General features: G+C 45.7%; 1 protein-coding gene across 5 annotated transcripts in view; it reads right to left on the bottom strand.

Annotated features, from left to right (window-relative positions):
- Nucleotides 1–12,544, bottom strand: part of CAMTA1 (calmodulin binding transcription activator 1) — a 319,674-nt gene that overhangs the window by 890 nt on the left and 306,240 nt on the right. The window lies entirely within an intron of this gene.

Below are 12,544 nucleotides of genomic sequence, written 5' to 3'. Positions count from 1 at the left end.
AAATCATCACTGAAAGCTGAAATAATTAGAAATTGAATTAAAAGAATGAAGAGAAGGGGAGCATTCCAATCCCATCACGTAAAGCAGAATTCTGCAATGGTGCTGGAGTAGCAGCAGTCCTCTGCTCAGGTCGACAAACTGGCTGTGTGTCAGCAGAGGCTCCCTGCAAAGGAGCCGAGACAAATCCACGGGGACCTCCTGCGCTGCCCCTGAACCCAACAGCAGGCGCCCAGTTGAGCTTGCAGCAGCTTGGCTCTGACTCCTTTTGCAGGGAGCTCCTTTCCGCAGTGCGATCCCTTTGCCACCTGCCTCCGCGTGTCTTTCCTCTGCTCCAAAAGGAGCAGAGCACGGCCTAAACTAAGGTGATTTAGCAAAGCGCGTATGTGCCCAACTGATGCAGCAAAAACCGGAAAGGACAAATAACGAAGCTGTGGTACATAGAATTGTGTCAGAGCTGCGAGTCTGTGTAACAGCATCCAACTAAGAGTGAATGGATTTAACAAAGCCTAAGTAAACACAGATAGTAAAAGATGTCAGGAGAGCTAAGCAGCAGCAATGCCAGTTTGTAGCTTCTGTACGCAGACTTCCACTCACACATCCTCTTTTGGCTCTTGCACCAGCCTCCTAACAGAAGGCTACGATGAAGGTTATAAACTGACTTTGATAAATATACCTCCATGTCACTGTTTTATCGATTAATTTTTCTGCACATACTCTTACTCGGAATCACAAGCAAAAGGGAGCTGGCTGCTTTTAATGCTTTGTTCTAGCTGACTCAAAGCTCTAGCACTCAAAGGCATTCCCTCTGTGAAACAGGGGGAAACGGGAGCCAAATAAATCACGCTAACTGATATGCAGGTCAGACCATTGCTAATTACCTTAATTCCACCAAGCAATTTGAGAATATCATGTATGGAAAGAGAAGAGGGCTCTCCTAGTCCAAATGCACGTGCCATTTTCAGAGCCCGAAGACCTACATCCAAGGAGCCACAGCACTCCTCCGAAATCAGAGTCTGGCAGAGGGGTCCCTCAGTACAGCTCTGCCAGATGCCAAGAAGTGCTCTGATCCCCAGGCTGAAGGGACAAGGCAACACCACTGGCTCTGCATTCCTAGCTAGGTAGCGCTGTGCCCAGCCTAACTGCCTGCTACGGCTCTACAGAGATGCTTTCTGCAGGGAAAGTTTGGCTCTACACAAGCTGGTGTCTAAAACACCCTGCTGACATCAGGGGAGCAGGAGCACAGAAGGCAGCAACAAGCCTCTGCTTGCCCCCAGCAGATGATGACTTCTTACGGTGCTACCTGCCGGGCAAGTCCAGATCATTACGGGATCTTTTCGTTACTGGAAACACAGGAGGACTGGTACAGCGAACCGAAAATGCTCGTAAGTGACAAACAGACCATCTTCAGGTTATTTAATTTTCTTTCTTCTCTTGCAGCAGAAAAGCAGCCTCTCCCTTGAAATTATTACTAGTATTTCTACGTCTGCACCACTTAGACACAGAAGGTGAGCCAAGATCACACTGTGGTGTGCTTCTGTGCACTAGGCAATTTTTAAGGCTTAGATTAACTATGTTCAAGAAACCATCTATTAATGCATGAATAGCAGTGCAACTTCCAAGTGTTTCTGTTGCACTTCAGTACTGGAATGTAAAATTAACCTGTTATGATAGATCTCTTACTGAGAACATGCACATTAGATAAGCTGGTGGCTCTTTCACTGAGACATGCTATACCTTAGTTTAGCACTTCAACATGCAAGGACTACACTAACAAAGCACTTTTGCTGAAGAATGCAAGACATGCTTTGCTGCAAACTTCAACCTACAGCATGCAATATCTGTACTGGTGCAGACCTACTGAATCTGTTTAACTGGAATACACATGCCAATGGAAGTTAATTACTACAGCACTCAACATTTGCGCTAGTACAGATCCTATTCAGAAATATGCAACACTTGTCCTTGGTCAAGTTTACTTTACATTGGTTTACAGATTTTTTCAGGCTCATAAAAATGTTGCAACTGCAATGATAAATACTGCTTAAAAACATGAGCACATACTAGTACAGAATTCCCCTACGGCAAAGTTACAGACTTTGAAATTTGTCAAGGGTACTTTACTGAAAAATGCTGTTTAGTATGCAATGGCTTAAAGCAAACCCTGTGTTCCACAGCATAAACTTATAAACTTAAGCTTCAAGAAGATGACCATCCAAATTTATTAAGCTACCGCATTTTTTTTATTAAACTAATCTGCGTTCAGTATGCATAATTGTGCACGTGTTACATTAAAAATGGAAGTGCAGGTAGGTGCTACAAGTCCTTTACTTGTAGAATACACTGCCTGGTAAGTATAAAGACCTGCAGGCTGTGGCTGACGCTCTCCCCTCCTTGCTCAGAAGAGCTGGCACTGAGAGGCCGGAGAAGTTCTCGCCTCTCCTAGCAGCAGTCTTGAGGCAGTCCCGCTCAGCTGGGGGATCTGTAGCACAGCACAGAGTGGGACTGAAGTACTTCTAACTGCGACCAGTAATCAAGCAAATCCACGGCTACACTGAGACTGGGGAAGCACTGAAGCGCTGATGTGACTATCCCGCTTCTTCCCCAAACCAGGGCTAAACGTGGAGTGCCAGAACCAGAGCACACGTCGAGCTAGGTACTGGACCAAGGTAATCCATTTATTTTATCATTTAAAATAACTGTTCTTAAACAAGCCTCTGAGTTGCTTCATCAAGAGAACCTAAAACTAATCGTTTTCAACAGATTAATTCTTTATTGGTTAGTCTGTACTGCAGCCTTTCCTGTGCCTTAAAAGTCCTTTCAGTCCTCATTTAACACTTTTTCTTTTTAAGGAAGTTCCTTACTCTGTATTTTGATTTGATTTTGTTACAACAATATGAAGTGTCAACGTGAGCGTGGGGCTGCTATTTCCTCTTTGCTAACGCTCGGTGTAACAAACCCTCTGAATTTTCAGAATGCAGTTAAAAATACAGTTTGACCAGGAAAGAATTTTGGACAAATTAGGACCCTTGAAAATAGAAATCCACTGAGCAACTGCTGCTAGGAGAGCTTTTAACTGGACAATACAGCATTGCCTTCATGCTAGAAGGCAATCTTCTTTGGTTCCTATCTTCCCGCTCTTGAGTTCAGGCAGGAGAAGAGGGCCAAAGCGTAGCATTTGCAGTTACAAGCATTAATGAACTGCTCTAAAAAAAGAACACCACTGGAATTTAAAGAATGGAACAGCAGGAAGTATGTTCTTAGAGAAGATGTTTCAATCCAGTTTGCTAGACTTAGTCCTTTTTTTTTTAAAAAAAAAAAAAAATGAGAGCACTCACGGCAAGTAATAGCAGCAGGCCACGTGCTGATGGATGGTGCCTGCCTCCCCAGAGGTCTACAGGCATGGGTACGCTGGTTTGGATCACTTCTGGGAGCGCCTCCAGCTGCACGGGGACCGGGGCAAGGACAGTTCAGGTGATGTGTGGCTGCAAGCCAGAGTGCACCAGAGAGGGTGACAGGCTCTGGCCGCTGCAAGACTCCAAACAAGAAATGCCATTCTACATCAACAGCTACTGAAACCAGGCACAGAACTGCAAGGACAGTAGGTTTCGTTTTGCCGTGATGAAGGCTCCAGCAGAAACCTCCTCAGGTAACGTTTCCTCTAGAGAGTAAGCGCCTCTAAGGTACGAAGTCATCCCCTCAGCAATTGCTGAAGAGCATATGGACGGAAAAAGTGCGTGCAATAGAGGTGACCACTGATAAGGTGTCTGAATCATGGCCGTGGTGCTGACACACCGAAAAGGAAAAAGATGATGATTTCAGGTACGAGCTCTGAACCCTGACACTTGGGAGCTACATCCTGGTTCCCAGACTGATCCAGCCAGACAAAGCTTCTGCCCTTCGAACTGTGTGACTGACTTGGACACCGTACAGGCTGCATCATTACATGCTGAAGCGATGTAGAAAGCAACAGCCCCAGAAGCGAGCAGCAGCTCCTCTCCCCACGCGCCCTCCCCAGTCTGGTATGGGAGTGCGCCAGCAAATGAATTAGGCCTTCTTAGAAAAAGTCACAGCAAACGATGGCTTCATGGGTAAAGCGTAACACAAAGCTGCTTCATAAAATTTACTCCATAATGCCCAGCCAGGGAAATGTTTAATGAATCTGAATGCTGAAGATCAGTATAAAGGACAGGGTGCAGGAGCCAGAGAAGGCTGTCTGGCGAGTTACCTGTTGCTCTGAGAGCTGAAATGGCCTGTGGGACATTTAATAAAAGGGAGCTCTTGCCTTTTTCCAGATATCTCATTTGGGCAGCAAAACAAAAAAGACAGAAAGGCCCAATAAGAATTACACCTCAGAGTACGCGGTCTGTGATTTAACGTACGCATTTGAGCTCCAAATACATTCAGCCCCTGCAAGAGGTAAATGAAAAAAAGAAATTACTTTGAAAACTTTTGTTGCAGGTACAGTGATGCATATCCCAGTATGACATTTTCTCACATCGTCCTGAACTCTAACAAACGGGACCTCTCAATCCCTTCAAATTTTCCCCCATTCTCAATCTAAGAGAGGTAAGAGACCGGGTACTTAAATGCAATGGTGGCTGCATAGCACATATTAAAAACACACAAAAAATACAGGTCCTGGGTGCACAGGAGTAGGAAAGGGGTTGTTGCTGAAATGCCAAGAGGGAGAAGGGTACGCAAAGAACAACAAAATATAGTAGAGAGTGTTTATTCAGGTATGAAATAAAGTTGTACTTACCAGAAGAACTGACTTCAGGTGTTACATGCACGCTCCCCAAACTGGAGAGCAGCATTTCATGAAGCCGTAAGAAACAGGGTGGGGGTAAGGGGATCCGTTTTTAAATGAAAGGTGCCATGAATGAATACATTATTTATCACTCATGAGCACAGGTAACAAGTGCACTTGTTTTGCCCCAGAAAGGACAGAAGTTTTGCTGTGGGCAGAAAGTGGTGGGCTAGCCTAACGATATGAAAAGATTTGCTCCTTGTGATCTGCTCCAGATCACCTGCCTCCAAGGGCTGGGCAGAGGGGGCCACAGGGCAAGCAGCCGTGTATTTTTGTTCATGTCCTATCTCTGGACTTTGGGCAAAGCTCTCCTTCACAGGAGGCTACAGCAGACAGTTTAACTGATGAGCTGGGAAACACCTGTGTAGCAGGCACTGTGATTAGCTGAAATCTATCCACTGCAGCGTGTTCCCCTGAGATGAAAACTATTACTTAAAGGCCATAGTAACTGGTTTGGGTTTGTGGTTTTTTTCCCCCATCTCCCCTAGAAAGTATTTTCATTTCTCCTGCAGAAAGCTAACAAGTTTTGTCGTTCACATAAGTCAGTCAATAAAATCTCCCGGCTCTCCCTCTTTACTGATCCTGGTGTAATGTAACCCAAATAAATCCAGAAAAGTTAATGAGATCAATTTGAAAAGAGCTTTTCAAACTGAACACAGCAAATGCTGCGATCATTTATCTGCACACGCAGACTACGTAGGCCAGTGTGCGGAATACATCAGATTTGTACGTTACAGGCACACGTTTGCATGCATTCCTTCAGCATATATGGACATGTCAGCTTGTGCACACCAGAAGGCCCAGAAATACTTTTCTTATGTGTATGCACACCAGCAGCGTATGCATGTAGGTTGCTATCAGAATGCAAAGCAGCAAAGAATCATTTTCTGTAACAGACGCATTTTGGCAGAACAGCGGCCAACGCATTTTGTGGTAGTTCATAGCTTGCCTTTTCCAGGTAAGAAGAAAACTCCCCAATTTCCCAATCAATCCCACACCACTTGCCATTCAGGGCAAAACCTGCAAATGCTACTGAACTTCCAGAATCTGCTTCCTGCCAATTTCTCATATGCTGTTACGTACACAAAGCCTTAACATGCAACAACTATTTCTCCTCCAGCACTGACGACCAGCCTGTCAGCTGCACCTAGAGCATAACCACCGTAGAGCATCTACGGAGCGTGCCCTCAGGGGCGGCTGCCCCAGCTTTGCTCAAGTCCAGGGAGCCGTGCGCTGGCTGCGGGCCTGCACCAGGCACTCGCTCCTCCCTACGGTCCCGTTAGTGCACTTGATATCCCAAAGGAAATGGAATTTTCTTCTAAGTAGTAACAATGAACCATGTGAGCCTGGCAAAACAGAAGTTAGCAGCCAGAAGGGAGCTGGGAGATAGGGAAGCATTTGTTTTATGACTATATCCTTGAAGAACTGAGAGACCGATAAAAGGGAACATCCCACCTCAGAAGATGCTGAAAGCTGGGTGATAACATGTAGAGTCAAGGAGGACAACTAACTGGGAAGTTGATAAGAACGAAAACTCAGTGTCCTTTAGGCAAACTATCCTCATTATAATACTAAAAATCATGCCCATAGGCCAGAAACCTCCTACTCAAATCAGCCCCTCACTCTCTGAGCACTCATGATGAATTTAAAGGGAGCTGTACCTTTTAGATGAGGTGAGAAAGACACTAAATGATCAACTGGGGGGTCTGAATATTAGCTGTTACTGGCACTTTAACCTGTGTAAATACCTTGTAGTTTCTCTGTGCAGGGCGCTAGCTTTGTGGAGTTCCCACCCAGCACCCACCTTCGCGCAAAAATGAAAGGAATAAAATACCTCTGCTCTGCGTGTAGTTTGGTGTTTTGCACACTGGGTGAACGAACCCGCTTTTTGGGAAAACACACTGACCACACAGCACAGGTCAGTTTTACTGTACCTTGACACTGCAGCATGCATCTGCTACCCTCGAATGGAAAGGCACAACAGCACAATTGCTTTACTCTTCTGTGCTCAAGTTGTATGTTGCACATTCTTTTCAGTTTTGAATCCAACTAGCCCACTTTGGTATGCACAAGTTTAAATTATTTTTGCTGTTCATGGAACAAAGGTCTTAAAACACGTGCCCTCCTGTCTGGCATGCAAAGGTTACACGTAGCACAGCTTCCAGCCAGTGCCAGGGCTGCAGAGTGCACCGGGCAGCCCGCGCACACCAAACACGGGGGCATGGCAGGAACTGTGCAGGCATGCCTGCGTGCAGCCAGCCCATCAGTTAAGCAGGAATTTTCTGGCGAGAAGGAAGACTTAAGAAGAGAGCACCAAAACTGCAAAAACAGGAGTAGGTGGGGGCCGGAATATATTTTGTGCATATCAGCATCTAGCTGCAGACATCCACACTGGTCCCTCTTCTTACAGACTGTGGGACATGGTCCATGGCTAGCCAGACAAAACCAGGAAAGACTGGGAAACCCCCAGTTATCTCCAGGTAGCCTTAGAGAACAGGTCTCACCTGCTGCAGAATGAGCCTCAGGCAGTACAGGAAGAAAAACATTTGCTCTGTCTCTTCTCTTCCTGCAACTCCCATTTTGCACCAATTTCTTCCAATTCTGCTGCTTTTGAAAGGGCTTCACACCCTCAACAGAACTGGAGCGTTTGGCTTTTGCCCAGAGAAAAGACAGAGCGAGCGTGTGCACCGTTGTGGCTGGCGTGTGCCCTCCGGCTCAGCCTTCTCCATCCCGGGACCCAAGCGCACTGGGCGGCTGCAAGGCTGGCTCAGCCCTCGCACACCAGAGCTCAAGGGTTCTCCTGCAACAGGCGCCGGCTGCGTCGCGGGGGCTGAGGAGCTGCACCTCCTTGCTCAGGTTCATCCTGGGGCAGGAGGAAGGGAGTCAGGACATGGCCTGTCGGGGAGGAAAGGTGTGCTGTGGGGCCAGCCCCAGCCCCGGGCAGCTCTGCCCTGCAGCGTACTACTCTACCAGCTGCTCAATAAAACGTCATCGTGTGTCTGCAGCATCCATTACTGTCCCGTGGGTACAGCAACTGTCCCCAAGATTAAAGATGGTTAGACTTGTTAATGTTTTTTCGCACAAAAGTAGATGCTTATGTATGTCCTTACAACAGAGGAAGGTCGACCTATGTCCTCAGAATGACTTTTTTTTAACAAGTTACTTACAGTAAGTTTTATTTTTCAAAAACAAATTACGCTTTTTCTTCAAGAGGCTTTTGAAACAAGACACCCAACTGTAGACCAAAAATTACCGGCCCTAGTTACACACAAAGCATCGGATTAGTAAAAACAAGTCACCATTACAAGAATACGAGCTATTTTTACACAGTTCCTGAATTAACCTGCATTAGTTGTAAAGCACATTCCCATATGTGCTGAGACCTGGAGCTATAGTTCTCCAGCTAACAACTTCACAGCATTGGTGTGTCTGCAGTCAGGAGTAACAATTCTCTTCTTCCATTAGGGCAAGATCCATGAAAGCAGCACTTAAACAGTTAAGGCACATCTGGGCCTTTGTCCCCATTTCATCCAATTCTGACTTCATTTGTCATTAGTAAAGAACCCAAATTATAACTTGTAAAAAAACCTGAGGATATGCAACAAAGAACAGTAGCACAAAAGTCACAGGTCAGAAAGAAACATCATTAGTTATTGCCTCTTTGTTAGGCTCAACAGTAAACAAATCACGATGCCTCCAGCAGGCTTAAGCCCGATTCATCCTCTCACTCTTAAGTCATAAAAGTCATCTCTGCAATTCAAAATCAGTAAAACTCCATGATCAACAATTCAGTTTTCTTTTCTGAATGTTACGTGGAAGCAGGAGTCCAGGTCATCCCCTCCCTCTGCCTCTCCTCCCTCGTTGAACAACAGGAGTAGTAACAAGCACACAAATGACAGCCCTGCTGTCCTACAGCCTCTCAAATGTGAGATGGTATTGGGCAGTCTGGCTGGCAACTCAGGCATGGGCCTCGAAGGCTACATCACTCCCTGCTCCTACAGGGACTGTGACCTGCCGTGGGAATGCTTCGGCATATTCCCACCCTGACGTCGGGTAGCGAACCGACCCGCTAATGTGACCGAGCACAAAGGCAACTGGACTCCCTTCGCAGCGAGAATGGGACTCCCCCCGAAGCTCCCTCAGCACTATAAATACAGTTACAGCATCTTCATTTCCGTTTTTTCTGTTTGTTTTCCTTCCCTCTAGGTAGATTAACAGCTGAGAGAAGCAGTTGTCAAAAAGCTGGCCATAAAGTAAGGTAGGGTAACCAGATGTGTAACTTACCAAGACCAACTTCTAGAAGGTAAGCATTGAGCATTGGTGCTTAGCCACCTCAGGGAGCAAAAAGCAGTGTGAAGAGCTCTTCTGTTTCTCCCTGGCTCAGGCAGAAACAAACACCCATCCAGAACAGGCTGCATCTGTACTGCAGCTTCCTGTGAGCTAGCCTGAACACTGCTGCAGTCCCATGACAAAGGGTATCGTTATTCATTGAGTCTGTGTGAGTGCAGACCCCGTCAAGTTCCAAAGTCTACTGACAGCCATTTTGGATACCGAGAAAATATCCCACCGACAACGCCGCCTAAGCATGCCCATGATGAATATACATGTCCTTTTTCACACATTCATGCACTGGTAACATCTACTGCGGAGCTCTGTCCTGTTATAAAAGCAGCAGTGTTAGTCATTGCAGTAGGGTTAGTTTATACAGGATTCTGTTTTATATAATTAATGGAGGTGAAACTTACTGGCATATCTCGGCTGCAGCCCCATGCAAGCAAGCAGAAAGCAAAAAGATTTAAAATGGAAGAGAGGAACTGGCTAGCAGGCAGCTACACTCACCCTTTTGTACAGCCTATGGTCCACCAGTGGGCTTCAGATTGCAAAACAATACCAAAGAGCTATTAGCACACACACGGCAATAACCATACCTTACCAAGAGCTTCACTTCAGGGAGCAGGAGGAGACAACACTTCTGCTTGCCTGGAGAAAAAGAACCCTCCCCACGCCTGCCTACTGGACTCCCCCTTCTTTACCAGGGAAGAGCAGTCCTATGTCTAGGTGTTTTAGGGCAGGAAGTAATAAGCAAGTAAAATAAACTCAATACTGTCACCCCCGTGGCATTTCTAGCCGTGTCCCGCCTTCCCTTGCAGCATCGTCTGTTTTCTACCTCATTCCCAATGCTACTCCATAAAAAAAAACCACTGCAGATCATAATCTCAGCCTAGCAATGGTATAGGTACTCCTCAAAAGAGTAAAATTTTCCTGAGACTCAGAGAAAGAATAGCAAAGAGGAGGTTACCTTCCCTGTGAAAGCTGACTCTATGGACCATATATCGATTCAGCTCAGCAAACCCAAACCCACTTTGGAGCCGACTTCCTTGCAGCTCTGGACGTGTCACATCTGGGGATCACTAAGTAGGTGGAGTCCTTCCAAAACCATTAAATACGCAAACCCTTGGTCTGCCTCACACAGGGCAGCGTGCCAGGAGGCGGCTCAACTCACAGAAGGTGTAACAGCAAGTTTTAGGTTGGAAGTTAGTCGAGTGCCAGCCAACAGCTCTGGGCACCATGGGAAGATGGAGCGAAGCTCTCCTGGGAGGCCAGGAAGTTTGTTTCTCATTCTCAACAAACAACACTTCTGTGACGAGTCATGTTGATACCATGTTATGGCTGATGCATGTTATTCACCAGATTTTTGAGAACATGACAATAGATGGATAAATATGGCTTCGTTTTTTTTTTTGAAAGTCAAAAGGAAACGATTCATGTCCGACCATCAGAATGACTGCTGCTGATGAATGACTGCTTTTGTCTCCATGACACCTGATAACAACGCAACTACTAGAGCTCCAGTCTTCTCTAAGAATAGATTCAACCAAAACTTCCATTTCTTTTCTGATTTTCATTAACGTCTATGCATCCATTACTGAGAGACCTCCAGCCGCAGAACCTCTCTCATTAACTCTCCCAAAACATCAGAAATACTGTCTGATCAAGCAACAAACGTCAGTTCAGGAGATCAGAAAATACATGACCAACATGCCTATGCACCCCGGATTGTCAAGCTGATAGGGATCACGTTTGCACTACTGAGCCTTTGCACCAAAAAGCTAATATGCAAAATAGGACAAGACGACCATTTAAGCTGTTCTGAATGCTAGCAGAGAAAGAGTTCTCAAAATTGGCTTAAACTTTGATAAATTTATAATAGGAAAAAAACCCCACCAACCACGTGGTTGCCAGGGGAAAGCCTGAGTAAATCTTGCCTAAAGGCTACAGAATACGCTCTTAATAAGGAGTCATTTATTGGCCCAGCAACAGTATCATCTGCTGCTAGGACAAAAATCCAGGTTAAACAGTTTCATTCTAAGGTTGAATTTCTGAACTTGAAGAATTTACTGCCTTTTTACTTAGCTTACTACCCTTACGACAGACTGCAAGTGGCTTTTACAGCCTCCTCCCCCACCCCAGTCTATCAGCTGACAAAAATCGGCTACAAGATCCCATTTCTTTGATGTTCCTGTGCATGCTCTCTTTTCTCTCGCTCGCTCAGATTTTCCAAAAATATCTCATTTCTGTTTCCATCCCTTGTACTGACAAGGCATTGTGGTTTAACAAGTGGCTCCAGACTGCCATTTTTACGCTACCAAGCATTAAATAACATTAGCTGTTAGTTGGTATGGCTTGCCCCCGGATGTTCAGGAGTTTGGATGGCTGAAATATTTCTTTACGGAGCTTTGGGCTTTCTTAATTTCTTGTTTACAGCAGTAGTGTGCTAATTTTGAGGATTTCAAGAGGGGTCCGTGATGGGATTCTACCAAGCAGTACTCCTGAAACAGCATGTGGGGCTGTTAGCCTAAGCGCCACTCACATCATCTGCAGCTGAATCCTGCATGAACGTTACACAGGATGCACAGTAGACTGAATGGATATAATTAGGAGGCTTATAAAGAGTGGTGGTTTTAAACTTAATTAACATCCTAAGTTTTATTACTCTATCCTTAGAAAGAAGTAAGCAAGAAAAGTCAAGCTGTGAGGATTAAATGTAATTATTAAGACACAGAAAAGAAAATCCAGAAAGCTTGAAGAAGAACAGATGAGGAAGCAATTCCCTCACCTTCCAGCTGGCACCCCAGTATTACATGCACCACAAACAGGGCAGCTCAGAAGTGGGGGTGCAGAGCCAAGCTTGGGAAGGAACAAATGTGGGTGGGCTCAACCAGGACATGGCTGTGCTGGGGAAAGCATGTGGATCTTCCCCTCAGGGCAGGGGGCAAGGAAGCAAATGGGTCAGTCTGAGTCAGCTAAGATGCTGAAGCAGGTGAAGCTCTGTTTTAGTAAGTAGATCTGTATCATTTCCAGTATTATACTTTTCCTATGCAGTTGTTTACACAAGCAAAAGACTTCAATCTATCTGTCTCCAAAATCCTGTGTGGTAATAAGTTCTAAGAACATGATTTGTGTGTTGTTCTTCGCTGAGCGCAAACAAGCATGGGACCAGATCTTTCCGTACGGTACTGGCAGCCAGAAGAGTCTGAGGGTCTGTGAGATACTCCCGCAGTGTGATCCCAGGATCACAGATGCAGCCTAAGCGGACAGCGCACAAAGTGTTTCGGAAAATGTCTTTCTTCACAGCTGCTTGCTAGAGCTCTTCTGGCAAGCACGAGGAATATGGGGAAAGAGGCCCAAACTTGCCATATTTCTAAACAGTTCTGTAAATCTAGGAGGCTGGTAAAT

The sequence above is a fragment of the Phalacrocorax aristotelis genome, chromosome 19 (assembly GCF_949628215.1).
Source record: "Phalacrocorax aristotelis chromosome 19, bGulAri2.1, whole genome shotgun sequence".
NCBI lineage: Eukaryota > Metazoa > Chordata > Aves > Suliformes > Phalacrocoracidae > Phalacrocorax > Phalacrocorax aristotelis.
The sequence above is the reverse complement of the archived record's forward strand: the minus strand, read 5'-3'. Positions and strand labels throughout refer to the sequence as shown.